The 14,976-nt window shown below is 33.5% G+C and overlaps 1 long non-coding RNA gene across 1 annotated transcript in view; it reads left to right on the top strand.

Moving 5' to 3' along the window:
• The first annotated feature begins 413 nt into the window (after nucleotides 1–413).
• LOC148306004 (uncharacterized) overlaps nucleotides 414–14,976 on the top strand; it is a 30,921-nt gene continuing 16,358 nt past the window's right edge. Inside the window, exons 1-3 of the long non-coding RNA XR_015838066.1 lie at nucleotides 414–569; nucleotides 984–1,177; nucleotides 1,285–1,379. This is a non-coding gene — a long non-coding RNA (uncharacterized LOC148306004). The remainder of the gene's footprint in view (nucleotides 570–983; nucleotides 1,178–1,284; nucleotides 1,380–14,976) is intronic.

Below are 14,976 nucleotides of genomic sequence, written 5' to 3'. Positions count from 1 at the left end.
CTTCCCTGCTATATAAAAACACTAACAACACCAATCATAAAATTAAATCAGTCAAATAGGAAAGCGAAATAAAACATGAGTCTGGTTGTGGTCTCATTATAAGTGTTGTAGACTCCGAATCAGACTTTATAGGATTGTGCTCTCTCTAACATATTTTAATCCCTATTTTAATCATGGATGGTTAGGCCTTTAAAAATAGTATTAAATTCAAAAATATATTTGTGTATATAATAAGGATATAAATATGTCGCCATCAATTTTGAAAAATTGTTCAAAGCAATGAATTGTAGATTTAATAAAAGGTAAAATAAAAATTGAATTTTGATTCACACCACGTTTTAAAAATAATAAATATTTTATAGGAGACCAATCTTCCAAATTTTGTTTTTTTTTTTCAGGATTTTTGGAAATTGATAAACCCCAATTATCAAGATTTAAAAAAAAATACATATCTAGTAATATATTTTAATGGCACCATTTTGGTAACATATTATTATCTCAAGAGTGCTCTGATGTAATTTTAAAATAAATATCTGCGATGATTGAATTTGCAATTTTAGTAGTTTTTGGTAAATATTTTTACTTTCACTATTTTTAACTACTGAAAAAGAACATTCCATCCCATTAGGCCCCCAAAAGCTTCCTAATTTTCAAAATTTTAACATTAAAAATCCGTTAACTTCGCCTATTTTGGTTATTTGACACATACATAGTTGTGAATGCGAAACGTGTATTTTTTTTTTAAATATGCACACTTTTTTGGCTCTTCTAATTTGAGTAATATCTCTTCAAAATATTATAATATCTCTAAGTAAGGATCTCTATATATAGATTTTGAATAATTAAGAAAAAAAGTTTTGAAAAAGAAAAATAGTCCCGTTCGTAATTTCGTAAAATTGTCTTAATTTCGTTCAAATAATAAGCCCATTGTGTACGTTTTATATATTTCAATCTAAAAATAATGAGTAATCTAATTCTTTCAGAATCTTGTATTATCTGAGTTTACCCTTTACCGGAACCCCCACACAACGTAACAAATAGAAAATAAATGGCGAATACACCACCCTTGCTTCTGTACTTGTATAGTTCACCCCTTATGTGGACACGTGTCGAGGATTTACCGGTAAATCCGGATCTTAAGAAGCGTTGATTGAAAACTGTTCAAATAAACAAAACGGTTAGTGGTTGTGAGATTTGTATAGTCATAGATAGAATATGAACCCAGACACGACGATTTCAGTTGACCTTAAGGTAATATATTTTTCATCTTTGAGTTGCTTCTAGTTCTCCAAGTCTCAACTGTGATTTCTCAACTGTTCCAGTCTACTCGCACATAAACACCGATAGACTAATAAGGAACTCCTGCATTGCAATCACAGGTGAATATGGTAACAATACGAGTATTCATAATTTATCTAATTTATGTGGCGCCATTTTGATCAAATATCTTCATAAAGGTGCTTTACATTTGACGTCTATATCGTAAGTCATCAATAAATTATATTCCAAAGAAAAAAAGGAAATGCTTTTTTCTTGAAGGACGGAAGCTTTGAATTTATTATTTGATTTGGTGTTTTTTTTTATTTTATTATTATTATTTTTTAATATATACGAGTATGTATGTATATATATTTAACACGTTGTCAAGCGTGGTTTACGTACCGAATTAGCAGCTATTAAACGGCATTGCGAATGTGTGAACGTATTTTCAAATAAAACTTAACATATGCGCACGTATTTTTATATGTAAAATATTGCAAAAGCATTTGTACTTTCGTTCATAAAAATATATCTGACTCTTAGCGCGTATAATGGCACGCGATTATACAAAATTCAAATTACGTTTCAATAGGCAGCTAGCCATCACGTCTCAACCCGAGGATAATGTTTGGTATGAAATAACAGGCCCCGTAGCTTGCCTGGGTAGACGCTCGACTGCGAAATTAATTCAAGAAATATTTATTTTCAGTTGGTCTAAGCATTTATGACGTACTTTTCATAACTTCCCCCCTATCCTACCTACATATAAACTTTTAATTTAAAAATATGGGCTTTGTGGGTTATTTATTTTTTAAAAAAGGATCACGTGGTTAAGGAAACGCGCTTATTTTACAATTACGTGGCTATAGAATACTATCCACCTGTGACAGCACTGTTGATTTGGTGAATGTGGGCAACAGCAATCATGAATTGAATATAATATACATATACCTACTCTCTTTGTGTAGCAAATTAGAAAGGCTGTTAATAGATGTCACTATTTTTCTAGTATTGCTTCAATATTTGAATGACTCAGAAATCTGTAAAACAGATGGGCTGTAAAAATAAATTGCGAAATTTCCGTCATTCGCGTTGATTCCTTTTATGCGGATTTCTTTAGGCAGGATGCACACAATGAAATATTGACAGGAAAGAGGAGACTGGTACATACTATATATCGTACTCCGATCACTGATACGCTCTCCACCAGCATTGAGTATTGTTCTGTTGATCGGAAGGCTATTGATACGCCGGTGATTGACACAAATTAGCTGTAATTTGAGTGTTAAATACACGCCAGACGGTTTAGTGAACTTTATTGCACAGGAGGATTAGAGGAAAAACTTAGTAACTAAAATTACACAACCCCCATTGATTGATTAGACAGTTAAAAAGAAGTATAAATGCTAAATCGATTAAAAATTGCCCCACTAAAATAAGTTCGTCATTATAATCGAATCCATTATTTGACTAGTTGTCATTTACTTTGTTCAACTGCTTAATTTATTATTTTTATTAATATGTACACGATTTATGATTCTACTAAATTCATTAACATATTTTGCGACAGACGTTTCACCGTGCAAGGTCTAAGTGTCAAATGCAAAAAAGAAGTCACTAATATAAACAAATTGTGTAAAATCATAATTCGTGTTTGAGTTTATATTAATAATGTCTTCTGTGATTTTTAAGATTTATATAATACGAAAAGTATGATACTTAAATTAAAGAAAAACGTAAATTTTAAAATTTTTAGAAATATATAGTATTGATTATTAACCTTATAAAGAGAAATAATTTTGAATTGAAACTATACCAGACCTACAATTACAGTGAAAAAGTAACGCTTCATCTTCGGTTTTTCGATATAATTAATTAACTAGCAATACTTATCAACAAACGACTTCAAAATTTTGAAGTCTGTAGAAATAATAGCCCAGAAATAGAGTTAAGTTACAATATTACGCGTAAGCAAATAAAATACTTGTTTTTCGATCATGTGAACCTACAAATCATATATACAAACCAAAAAAAATTATGCATTGTCTCCTGCAGTAATATTGTATACGCCAGTATTCATCCGGGTAAGGTTTTGGAGTTGGCGCTTCTCATACATATACGATATTACTCTTGAAAGGGTTAAGGACTTACGCTATTAGCGGCCGAAGCACCGTTTAAATAGAAAAATAAGGATCGGAGATGGAATTCCCTGCTTTTTTGTAATACAAATTTTCTGTTAGATATTTATTTATCTCTGAAAGAGCAACTGAGTAGGTTAAGAGTTTAAACTGTTTTACAATCAAATAGTTCGTAAAGCTACTACATACTCCTAGAATCCAGTTTTTGTTGGGAAAAAAATTGTCATGTTTAAAAGCGGCCGTTTATATGGTTAAACAAAGTTATGATGGTTTTGGTATGCGCTGTGGGGGTGTATATTTAAAAGCGATTTCCCCTGTATACAATATTCCCTAAATTACCAACCTACTCGTCAGCGAAGGTTAAATTGATTGTCGAAGGGTAGACGAGGGTGATATGGCTTTAATTAGTTCTCACTACTTGACTCAATAGCTGACAAAGACGAGATTAAAAATTCCAGCAATTTGTTTAACATTATTATTAATAGTTCTACTTGGTCGATTCCCTGTGTCTGAGATGCGTCTACTACATATAGAAGAGAGTCCGCCTTTCGAACTGAGACAGTTTTTAACGTATGGCAATTTAAATGAATTTGAAATCGGCTCACGTCAATCACTCAAACCCATGGCGGCAGATTGCGCTTTGTAGATATCACGAAAACAAAGATTATCTAACTGACTCTATCCTAACAACAATTCATTTGTCGAATTTCAACAATACGTGTTGTGTTACGTATAATATTATACTTGTCCTTCGTCGAATGTCTAATGTGTCAATCAGTATTTACAGCAGGAGGGTTAGGACCAGTTTTAAGCGCTCCAACAATAATAAAATAATTGTCACACTGTCATAGTTGCCATTTCTGGGGGGGATTTAAAACGTCAAAACACGGAACGTTGTCGAATGTGATACTAGCATCCCCAGTCTCCTCGAAATGGTCGCGTGTGAAAAATATTTCGGTTTTTTAAATAGATCAAGATCATTATTACCAGTGAACTGAAATAAACACGTAACCTAAAATCAAATTGTATATTAAAGGAGTAACATATTTCTAGTGGCAAAAATATTGAATATGTACCAGCAATACCTTTAAAACATCAAGGAACACAAAAGAATTGTTATAACATTAGTTTTAATAATAATTTGATTCAATTGTAATATTTTAAAAATTAGTTTTTCTCGCTTAAACTATAATGTCAAAAGAATAAATGTAAATAAAACTACACGTTACGCATCTCATTAAGGGAGAAATAAATGGAACGAACCCCTTTATCATTAAAAATATTACTACTAAAATGAGTTAGCGGTGTACCTAAGAAAATAAAATGATATCTTCGGAATTTATTTTATAATGCATTTAATTTTTTTGTAATATACGTTTAATTCAATAAATAAATTACAATTTAGTGTAAGTATTCCGTAATAAATTTTATAAAAATGTCAGCCCTTCAGAAAAATAAAAAAAACTCCCCTTTGTTAGTTTGAAGAGCACACAATTGTTTAGGGGAGCAAAGATCACGTATAGCAGTAGGGTTTCTGAACAATAATAGAATATTTTCGCCCCAAATTCTGCAAATTGCTGCTCCTAGGAATGCAATTAATGATAAAACAGCCCTTCAATAACAAATAATGGCATTTTACAGATGAATTTTTTAAACCTAAATATGCTTATGGGGTTAATTATAAAAAATAATCATATCGTACTTTTAAATTTACAATACTGTGTCCTCACTGTGTTTTGCAGAACGAGGGCACATTTATAAATATTTGTCAGTCACTTGTCTCCTTCATAAATAGTTTCGTTCTTCGACTTTATGGATAATGGGAGTAAGTAAATGACCTTTACAGGGTAATCTTTCGAAATATTGCGTTTTAATTCCGCCTTTTTAATCCCGTGGTTCTATGAGCGTTGTTCTATGTTTTTCTGTAGTATAAATATTATAAGTGATTTGTGTTGTTTATCTGTGAGTTATGCTGTGTATGAATATTTTTAATGATTTGCATCCTTTGATTAAAAAAAAAATAATAATAATCTTGGATGATTTATATAGCGCCATTTTCGTAAAAAAACTACCCCAAGGGCGCTTATACAGGTATGGAATATGATATGAAAATGATAATGAGAGAAAATTTAAAAAATATATAAGTGAAAAATGACGTCGGGTGAGTCTGAAGGCAGGAAAGTGGAGCCGCCGTATTGTTGCGCTTTCTTCTCGGTCTTCTTAGGCTGGAGCATGGCCAAAATGTTGGACAGGACGCCTCACTGTGTAATGGTAATGCCGGAGAGCAGCTTGTTAAGGTCCCGTCATTGTGGATATTCAACTGCAGATGGCGGAGGTAATGCTGGTCTTCTTGTTGTCACTGGAGGCATAGATGGCCATTTCCAACACCTTGGCAGCTAGGTACTCCATGAGCGCTCAAGGTACGCGGGCGCACAAGCCCCAACTTTCTCAAAGTAGTAGATGCGAGCTAGCGTGTTTTGGGGTTTTAAAATTGCCTCTGTACTCCATAAGTTTAATAATGTTATGTGTTTTTTACTGCAAGGAAATAGGATTACCATGAATTGTAATTTTTAAAAATTTTCCCCTGAGGAAGTCTGTACCGGAACATAAGCATTACTTTTAAAATGGATTTTATGTGTATACAAAACTAAATAACTAACTAACCATTACGCCGCTTCCACGCAGGGGTTGGCAGAGAGAATATAACGCCACACCACTCTGTCTTTGCAAACATTCACGCCTCTTCCACGTTCATGCATCTCCTTATACAAACCCGCCATACATACACATATGTGTATACATATCAACATAAGTACTTTTACTAACCATATTGATATTATTAAAAAACTTATCTTATTATTAGACTGTAGGGAAATAAATAACATTTAAAAAAATAATCGATATGTATCTTTATGTAAACGAAAATTAAAGTCATAATAAAAATACCATAAATGAAAATGAGTGAAGATTTGAAACAAAAACTAAATAAAAAATTAATGAAATATAATATTTCTTAACTTAGATGCCAAATACATTATTAAAGAATTTAAATAAAATCATATTACTGTTAATAAGTGAAGGAGGATGAATTCAGGAGTGTGTGTTAGGATGGAAGTGTGGGATTCTATGTAGTTTGCCTAAATTTGATTGGCAAAAGTATTGTATGTATGTAAATAAGTATGTGCTTATATTCATGCTGGTATACGGTAGTAATAATTCCCCGAGATATGTTGTGTGCATCAATCTTTATTTTACCTTAGTTTGTGTGTGTGCATGCGCGCGCGCGTGTGTGTGTAATTTTCAAGGCACAATCCGAAATTTGAGATTCGGCAACATTTTGTTCAACTCTCCAACAGCGGGATGTCAGTGCCCCGTCAAACAAGCAAACATTTCAGCAACTAATAAATTCGGCGTTACTCATTATCGAAATAAAGTATGAATTATCAATAGAATTTCCGATATCAAATTGACCCCCCTCAGGAGGGCGCGACCCGCGGGGGGCCAAGGGGTGTCGCGCCCCCGGGGCTCGCCATTTAGGGGCTGCTAGAAGCTAGAGTTATTAATGGCAAAATGAAAAGTTTGCGAGAAGCTGAAGTAAAAATAGTGCGTGACTTATTTACGGTAACCCTTTTGTTTGGGTAATAAGGTTAGGAGTAAACAGCACGGTCTAGCGCTCTGCCCCCCGCGGGTGCTCCGGACCCCATGACGGCGTGGCAGACCCCTCGAGGAATTTCATTTCAAAGGTTAATTTTTTAAGTAATTTGATTCAACTGCTTGTTACTTTTGCATAATACTCAGGTGAGAAATCTCTAACTGAATTACGTTTGGATCGTTTTAGCTAAATAAACAATGATAAGTATTCGCTCAAATCAAGGTTCATTAGTAAAATATAATTATTCTCTCATTATTATTATGCCAATTTCTGACCTTCAAAAGGATTATACGCATTTAATTCTTCTTCTCCGTCTTATTCTACATTGCTGAGGGTTGTGACCCTTGCAGAAGCAATGACTCTTCACCAGTTATCCCTTGACTTCGCTGCACGTAGCGCTCCAACCACTGAGGTGCCTGCTGCTGCCTTAATTTGATCGGTCCATCGTGTAGGGATCTTCCTCTCCCTCTCTTTCCCTCCAGGCTACCGATCACAACTAGTCGTTCCAGGCTATCCTCGTTGCCACGCGCAACGTGTCCGAAGAACTGGAGAATCCGCATTTAATAAAAACCGATATATCAATCACTTCTAATAATCATATTATCAGAATGCTTTGATAAGCTAACGTTGACACTTTAATAAGCGTTAATTAACAGTTATGGTTTTCATGAAGATGTTAATTGTATTTTTTATAAATTGTAATACAAAGACACATACACACACAATATATACAGGGTGTCCCATAATCCAAGGTATTCCTTTTAAGGGGTGTTAGGCCAGCTCATGACTCACCACAAAATGAAAACATGACCTCTGTAAAAGCGCCTTAGTTTTCGAGATATTTCCACTTTTATGAATTTCCCGAACATCCACGCCTAAGATCAGCTTTTTTAGTGCCACTTCTTCAATTTTCATATTTTAGGATTCTAATTTATGTTTCACAATACTGAATAACTATTCTATTGATATTTTATTTCACGAAATGAGAAAGAAGAATTGTACAAATAAAGGTTCTACGTTCTAGGTTACTTACTACCTACTCATTTAAAAAAAATGGCAACATAAAGGCATACCGCCGAGCTTCTTGAGATGAAGGTGTAAGAATGTGATTTTTCAATTCACCATCAAAATCGGTTGTCAATATTGATAAAGAGAATCAGCAGTATGAATGATGGATCCGGGACTTCCCCTGCCCCCTGCCGTCATGCACATACACATCCAGTATTGTAATAAAATAATATACACATCTCACGTAACCTGTTTCTCCTAGACTCGACTCTAGGTCGTGTCAGCGATGACTAAAGTGACGCAAAAACAGCGTGAAATTCCTCTGAATTGCATATCATCGCTCCAATAGGCACGAAATTTCACCAGTAGTGACAATAGATTACGTTTTTAGCAGTTCTTGAATTGCGTCGATCATAAATCGAAAGCAGGTACGGCAGATGTTGTAATTAAAAAAAATATCCATATAAAACATTTTCTTTCTATCTTTTCTGTAAATTCTTGGATGATTTTCTCCTTACCCTAAGTAGTATAGTTCATTAAATGAATGTATTCATAATATCATATTTACGTGCTTATAGCTAGTGGTAGGGCACTAGCTGTTTGCATGAGGAGGGCCTGCTGTATCTACAATTATAATTTCTACTTATTGCTCTTTTATTTTGTATTATTCCAATTCACAACCAAGCGTGCTTAAAGGCACTGCATCGAATCTACGGGGTTGACTTGATCGTTAACTATATGAAGACCAGGTGATCAGTCCTGCGATTCAGATTTTTGGATATTGCAGTGGAATATATTTAATACGACAAAGATGACGTAAGTGACGGAGTTTAAGGTGTAGGACATTTTGGTAAGGAAAGGAAATGCATATAGAATGGAACGGTATGTACGAAGAGGAGAATAGCAGTCAATGGCTGCCTACTCGTACTCATACAAGTTTGTTTACGTTTATGTATTCGAGTTGCAAGGTACTGAAGCTTCGCCTGAAGAGGCGCACCTTTAGTTATTTGAAGAAAAAGTGAATTTTTGAGATACGAAAATATGTTCGTTTTCTGTAGTTTTTGGCTCACAACAATCAGTACGAGCACCTGAATAACTAAAATTGTACAATTTTAGCAGGTTGGAAGAAATAATAAAAGTTTCGTTTACAGACCGTAAATTATTGTTTTTTTCTAACTCCACCCCTTGTCCGAATTCTCATAACTGAATTTTGTATGCACGCAAAAACGCACTAAATAAACACATCACCTTTTATCTGCTGACATGTGAATAAGGGAGCATTCGTATTCCTGCCTCGCCTCTCGACAGATCTGTTTCATACATTCTCTCCTCTCTTGGACCTTCCGACTACAAAAGTCAAACGACAGCAAACAATATCAAAGTCACAATGGAGAAGGAAGCGAGGATCGTGTATTGACAGGAGCATTTACAAGAATCCCTATTCATCCTCGATATATCAATACAATCTCCCGAATAAATGATATTCGTTCGCACAAAAGAGCGCCGGGTTCATTGTTGAGCAGGACACTGACGGCTTTGTGTTGATTGGAATATATTTTACGTTAATAATCGGATAGAGGCATATTAGTTGCGTGCAGGAGTGCTCCAAACTCCGATGCAGAAGTCAGAGTGATTTATGTTTCCTCTTCTTTTGCCGATTATTGCACGAATCAGATGACTCTATTACCAAAACTTGACAATCGAGCGTGAAAAATTGTAGGCACGAGAATACAAACATTACATTCTCGTTCTCTTTATAATATTTTTACTTTTTTTTCTTTACAAAATGAAGTATTAAATGGAAAGGATGTTTTTTTAATAAAAAATAAAAAAAACAAGAATGTAATACCACATTCCTTAAAATTCAGTAAAAATCGCGCTAATAAATAAACTTAGAAATAAAATATACGCTCTTGTCCATGTAGCATCTTCCACCGTTCTCGGCTCAAATCCGGGGGTTTCAGATCTCTATTATGGTCTCGCATAGTACATATTATATTAAGTTCGTTGTGTTGTAAAACATGTCTTGTTAACTTCTGTTTTCTATTGTTTCTAATAAGGTCATTTTTCTTTCACTCTCGTTTCTTTTTTCGATTAACTTATTTTAATATATACATACATATTTATATGTAAAATACATTAGTAAGTTTGACAATTCCATTTTTAAATACTTACATTTAAAAAACAAAAATACACGCAGAAGGTACGTTTTATATGTACATACATATCTACTTAAGTCATGTCATATTATAGTGCACAATATTTAGGTTAATAATTAATTATTATTAATCTTGGCTTGCGGGTAACCACAGGTTTCCGACATACACACTCTATACAATTTGAAAAACAGGATGTTGACATCCTATAAAATGAAGAAATTTGATTCCAAGGACTTGTACTGTATTGTATATAAGTATGTACATACATATCAATAACTTGTCAATATTCAGGACTTGGTTTTGAAAATTCCTTCTTGAGGTAGTATTTTGCGAAAATGGCGCTATATAAACTATCTAAATTTTATTATTATTATTATTATTCGTATCGCAATTTATTAATAACTTATAAATGTTTTTACCACGAACTTTTATTTCATTTTTACTACTTTTTTGCTGTTGCGAGAAACATGACATTTTAAATAGAAATTGAGAAATCAAACCCTTAAATGGGTTTCATATTGTGCTAATACATTCATATTCATATTGTGCTAATCGATATGATTAACGTATTTTTTGTGATTTATTCAGATTCAGATAATGCACTTTGTTAACGCGGTTAACACATACGCCTGCGCCACGGCACAAACGTGTCTTCTGTGCCACTTTAGCAGATATGTTTATTGACAACAGCTTTACAGTCTTACTTGGAAGTGACAGCGTTACGTGTTTCATGTAGTGTGAAATGGTGGATTTGTGTGTCATTTAAATAGGAGATTTTTTCTGTGATATGCAGTCTGACAATTATATATTCAATTAATGTGTTTTAATATTGTTCAATTAATGAACGGTAATGTCATATTCAAACAAATGAGTCCTAGTTCGCTGCTCTCCCGGGCCATTGAACACGCTCTGATCATTCTGTATTGTGTACATTGGCACATACGTGTTATTAATCCTCCCGTCAGTATGAATTCAATCAGAATTTAATATAATCAGTAGTGAGTAGTGAGTCACATTGTTGCTTGGCTCTTTCGTCAACATAAAGGAAATTCCAACTGAGTGAGTTGCGAATTACTTCGTAATGCGTGTGTTGACATTGTGTATTTTGTGTGAGGATTGTTAATATTGAACAAGGCCTTGGAAGAGAGGATTGAGACGAGATATAAATCGATTTTATTTTATTCGAATAACCTAAAAAGCTATTCAATCTAGGGAACATTATCATTAAAGAATACAGCCTCAATATTAACCTTTATAAAACTAAAATATTGATATGAACATGAACTCAAAATATAGAGCAAGTAGAAAGTTGAAAGTATCTAGGAAGTGCAATCGGGAAAGATCAATGTTCATTATCCTATTAACAAAAATAATGAATTATTCAAAACCTATGTCCGAGTATAGGACACGATGGTAGCGAGATCTGGACGAAGACAATGAGGTATAGAGAGTCGGAGAGGGATAGTGTCAGATTGTGGTCCCGTGGTTAGTGACGCGGACTCTAAGTCAGAGATTTTCGGTTCGACCCACTTTACCACAATTTGATACCTATTTCTAATAATGAGCCGCATAGGCTCACAGAAATAGTATGAAATTGAAATATAGTATTTATGTAAATAATAAAAATAGAAATATTTTTCTTTACTTAAAAAAAAAGAAATATAAAGAACGTTATAGTTGTGATATTGGAAGGGTGGAAAGAACTATTTGGATTGAAAAAGTAACAAATGACTCTTCAGAACCTCTGTTCTAAGAGTAACTGAAAAAAAACTTTATTAGAAGCGACAGAAAACACAACAGCGGCGAGTGAACTGACGACTTTAATCACTACGGATGAGAGGAACCCAACACCAAATAGAAGTTATGCGGAGCATTTAAAAACTGGCGTATAAGATCTTTAAAACCTGGTTTTTGACAGTTCTAGCTCTAATTGAAGAATAAGAAAATATAATTTACAGTACTTTTGTACTGTAAATTGATATCTTTATTAAAGTTAAAAATATTTACCGGACTAATGTTTCACCAATATGCGCCTTTTTATAGCTTATTTCTTTATTATTGTAGAAAATTTGTTGAAAACAAATACCGCGTAGTAGGCAAATATGGATCAGAAGAAGACGTATGTAGTGTAACCTGCTTTAAAACAGTTACATGATGTTAACGAAGTCGGTCAGTCGTGAGTTTTAATCGTGAAAACATATACATCATTTATTAATCAGTTTTATAAAATCGAAATATTTCTTACAGTTTTTATTGATTATGTCTACATATGTATGTATTAAACATTTTTTAGGCGTGTCCATAGTAAATATCATATTTCAGCATGCAGACAATATCACCTACGATTATGTGAAGATCGTCAAAATTGTGAGGTCGCTAATGTAACCTGTAAGTGACGGGGTGACGTCACTTCGTGTTATGCACTGTACTAACGATGCTGTTAATTTGACATGGGATGTTATTACATGTGACAAGAATTCCCTTAACTTTAACCAGTTGACTGCCTTCCTTCTTTGAGTTTTGAACATATAGGATACCATAGACATGTACTTCAGAACATGCTTTCTTTGGCATGACATTTTCACTGTAAGGATATACGTATGTATCTACGTAGGATGTAACCCCCCTGTGTACATATAATGTTAAGTACACATATTATTATTGTTTGATCAATAATATAATCAAATTGATGTATGACACATATATGTTCGAATGATGAAACAAGGAATGAATGCAAGGGTAAGGATAAATATTATTCATGAAACTAAGAAAGTTGGGAAACAATGGTTTGGATATGAGGAACGAGTGAGTAAAGAACACTAAAATAAATATAAGAGTCGAATGTAGTAATGAGAAAATTGAAGCTGAAAAGACCGAGAAAAGCTCGACATGATCAAGTAGGTACGTGATATACTTAAAAGACCGGGAGTCGAATTAATTGGCGGGCATGTAAGAGAAGATACACGAATGTGGAAGAAACAAAGAATGTTTGCAGAGAGAGAGTGGTGAGGCGTTATATTCTCTCTGTCTATCCCTACTGGAAGTAGCGTGATGGCTAGTTAGTCAGTCTAGTTAAGCATTTCATGTAAAGGCAGCATGTTAAAAAAATGGTCATATTAAGTAACAAAAATTATGGTAATTATTTAAGATTTAAAATAGAACGCCATTATTTGTTTACACGTTAGTTATTATTTCTGTCATCACATTATCATAATTGTAGGTAACTGACTCACACCGCTGACCCAATGATCGAATACGTTGACCCAGTGGATTTGAGGTACTCAAGAAAATATTTTTTTTAGAATACTGAGGTTAAATGAAATCGTTTTTAAAATGTTGATGATATACATTTCAGAAAATAAAATGTAATCTCTTAACTTAATGGAACATAGGAAAATATTTAAAAAATAATCGGACACAAATATGTTTTATAAATTAAATAAAAATCTTTTTTTTTTTTAATTAATAAATAAATACTCGAACGCAATGTTTTTCTTTACGTATAATGTTTTCTGTACCCGAATGCCATACAGATGCATTTCTAAAAGGAAAAGCTTCTGCCGGATGCGGATCCGCGTACATCTTTTTGTTTCCAACGAGTCTTGGTTCTTAGATCCGTAATGGCATTAAAATTCCTTTATTATTTTGCACACTCTGGTTGTTTTTTCCTTATTCTAATAGTGTCCATGCGACGCCCCATTACACCGCATCATACGATACCGTCGGGATGTAAACTCGATCGTCAATTATATGAAAGCAAGGTGATCGGTACTACAGATCTGAAAGAGGAGAACGAATACACATTGGTAAAAATGGCAATTCACTTTAAGTTTTCACCACTCGCCCATTTCTTTATATAATATTTCGGATGGAAGTTCGAAGAAGACGTACGAATTTTTTCAGATGGAAATCTATTTAAATCTTAGCTACAATCATATATTTTATCGAATGGTTGTAGTATTATTTTTAATATTACTTTATAAATTCTATTTTTTAGTTAAATTAAACAATATGTTTTAAATACAAAAATTAATATTAGTAATATTTAATCCAACTCCACTTGGCTTAGTACGAAGGAACCGAATGTCTTACATTTTTTACCTTACTAAACGTGGATAAAGGTGGCCACTTTGTAAAAATAAATATGTTAGGATAGCACTTTTTACAGCACTGTGATGGTTTTAGATCACCTTTTTTGTTCGTGAATCTAACTTGGTTTTTTTTTTTTTTTTTTTAGATGGGAATTGCATTTATTATTTACCTTGCTTATTATGTACAAGGTTTATAGATCATTTAGTGGATTTTTGTTTCTTCTAGCTAATTAAATATGTTTTTATTTGAATCTGTGTTGGGAACAGGAGGGATCATCTAGTGTGGGTCAAATAGGAACTTCTCTGCATTTGCTCATTGCTGGGAGGAAACCACGTAAAACTCCTCAGGAGAAGGCGGACTGTTGACTGTCATCAGCAGACCTTCCGTTCCACTAGAAGAGGGTTCGGCATTTTGTGTCCTACTTTGTTATAGATATTATCTAATCTAACTTGGTTATAGATATTATCTACAATGACTATGGGTGATTCACCTCCTTGATACCATAGGAAAGTTCCGGTTTGAATATTAAAACGTGTTTAAGACATGCATCATAGTAAAAATGTTTGATTTAGTAAGAAAACGCACAATAAAAAACATTAATTGTTCAGTGAGCGACCACGATTTCTTCACCTGAAATGCAGACCTTATAGTGAATCTGTTTGGTTAA

This window comes from Brachycentrus maculatus, unplaced genomic scaffold (genome assembly GCF_059751285.1).
Source record: "Brachycentrus maculatus isolate JH-2025_06_01 unplaced genomic scaffold, ASM5975128v1 h1tg000257l, whole genome shotgun sequence".
NCBI lineage: Eukaryota > Metazoa > Arthropoda > Insecta > Trichoptera > Brachycentridae > Brachycentrus > Brachycentrus maculatus.
This window is presented reverse-complemented; position numbering and strand designations above follow the sequence as displayed.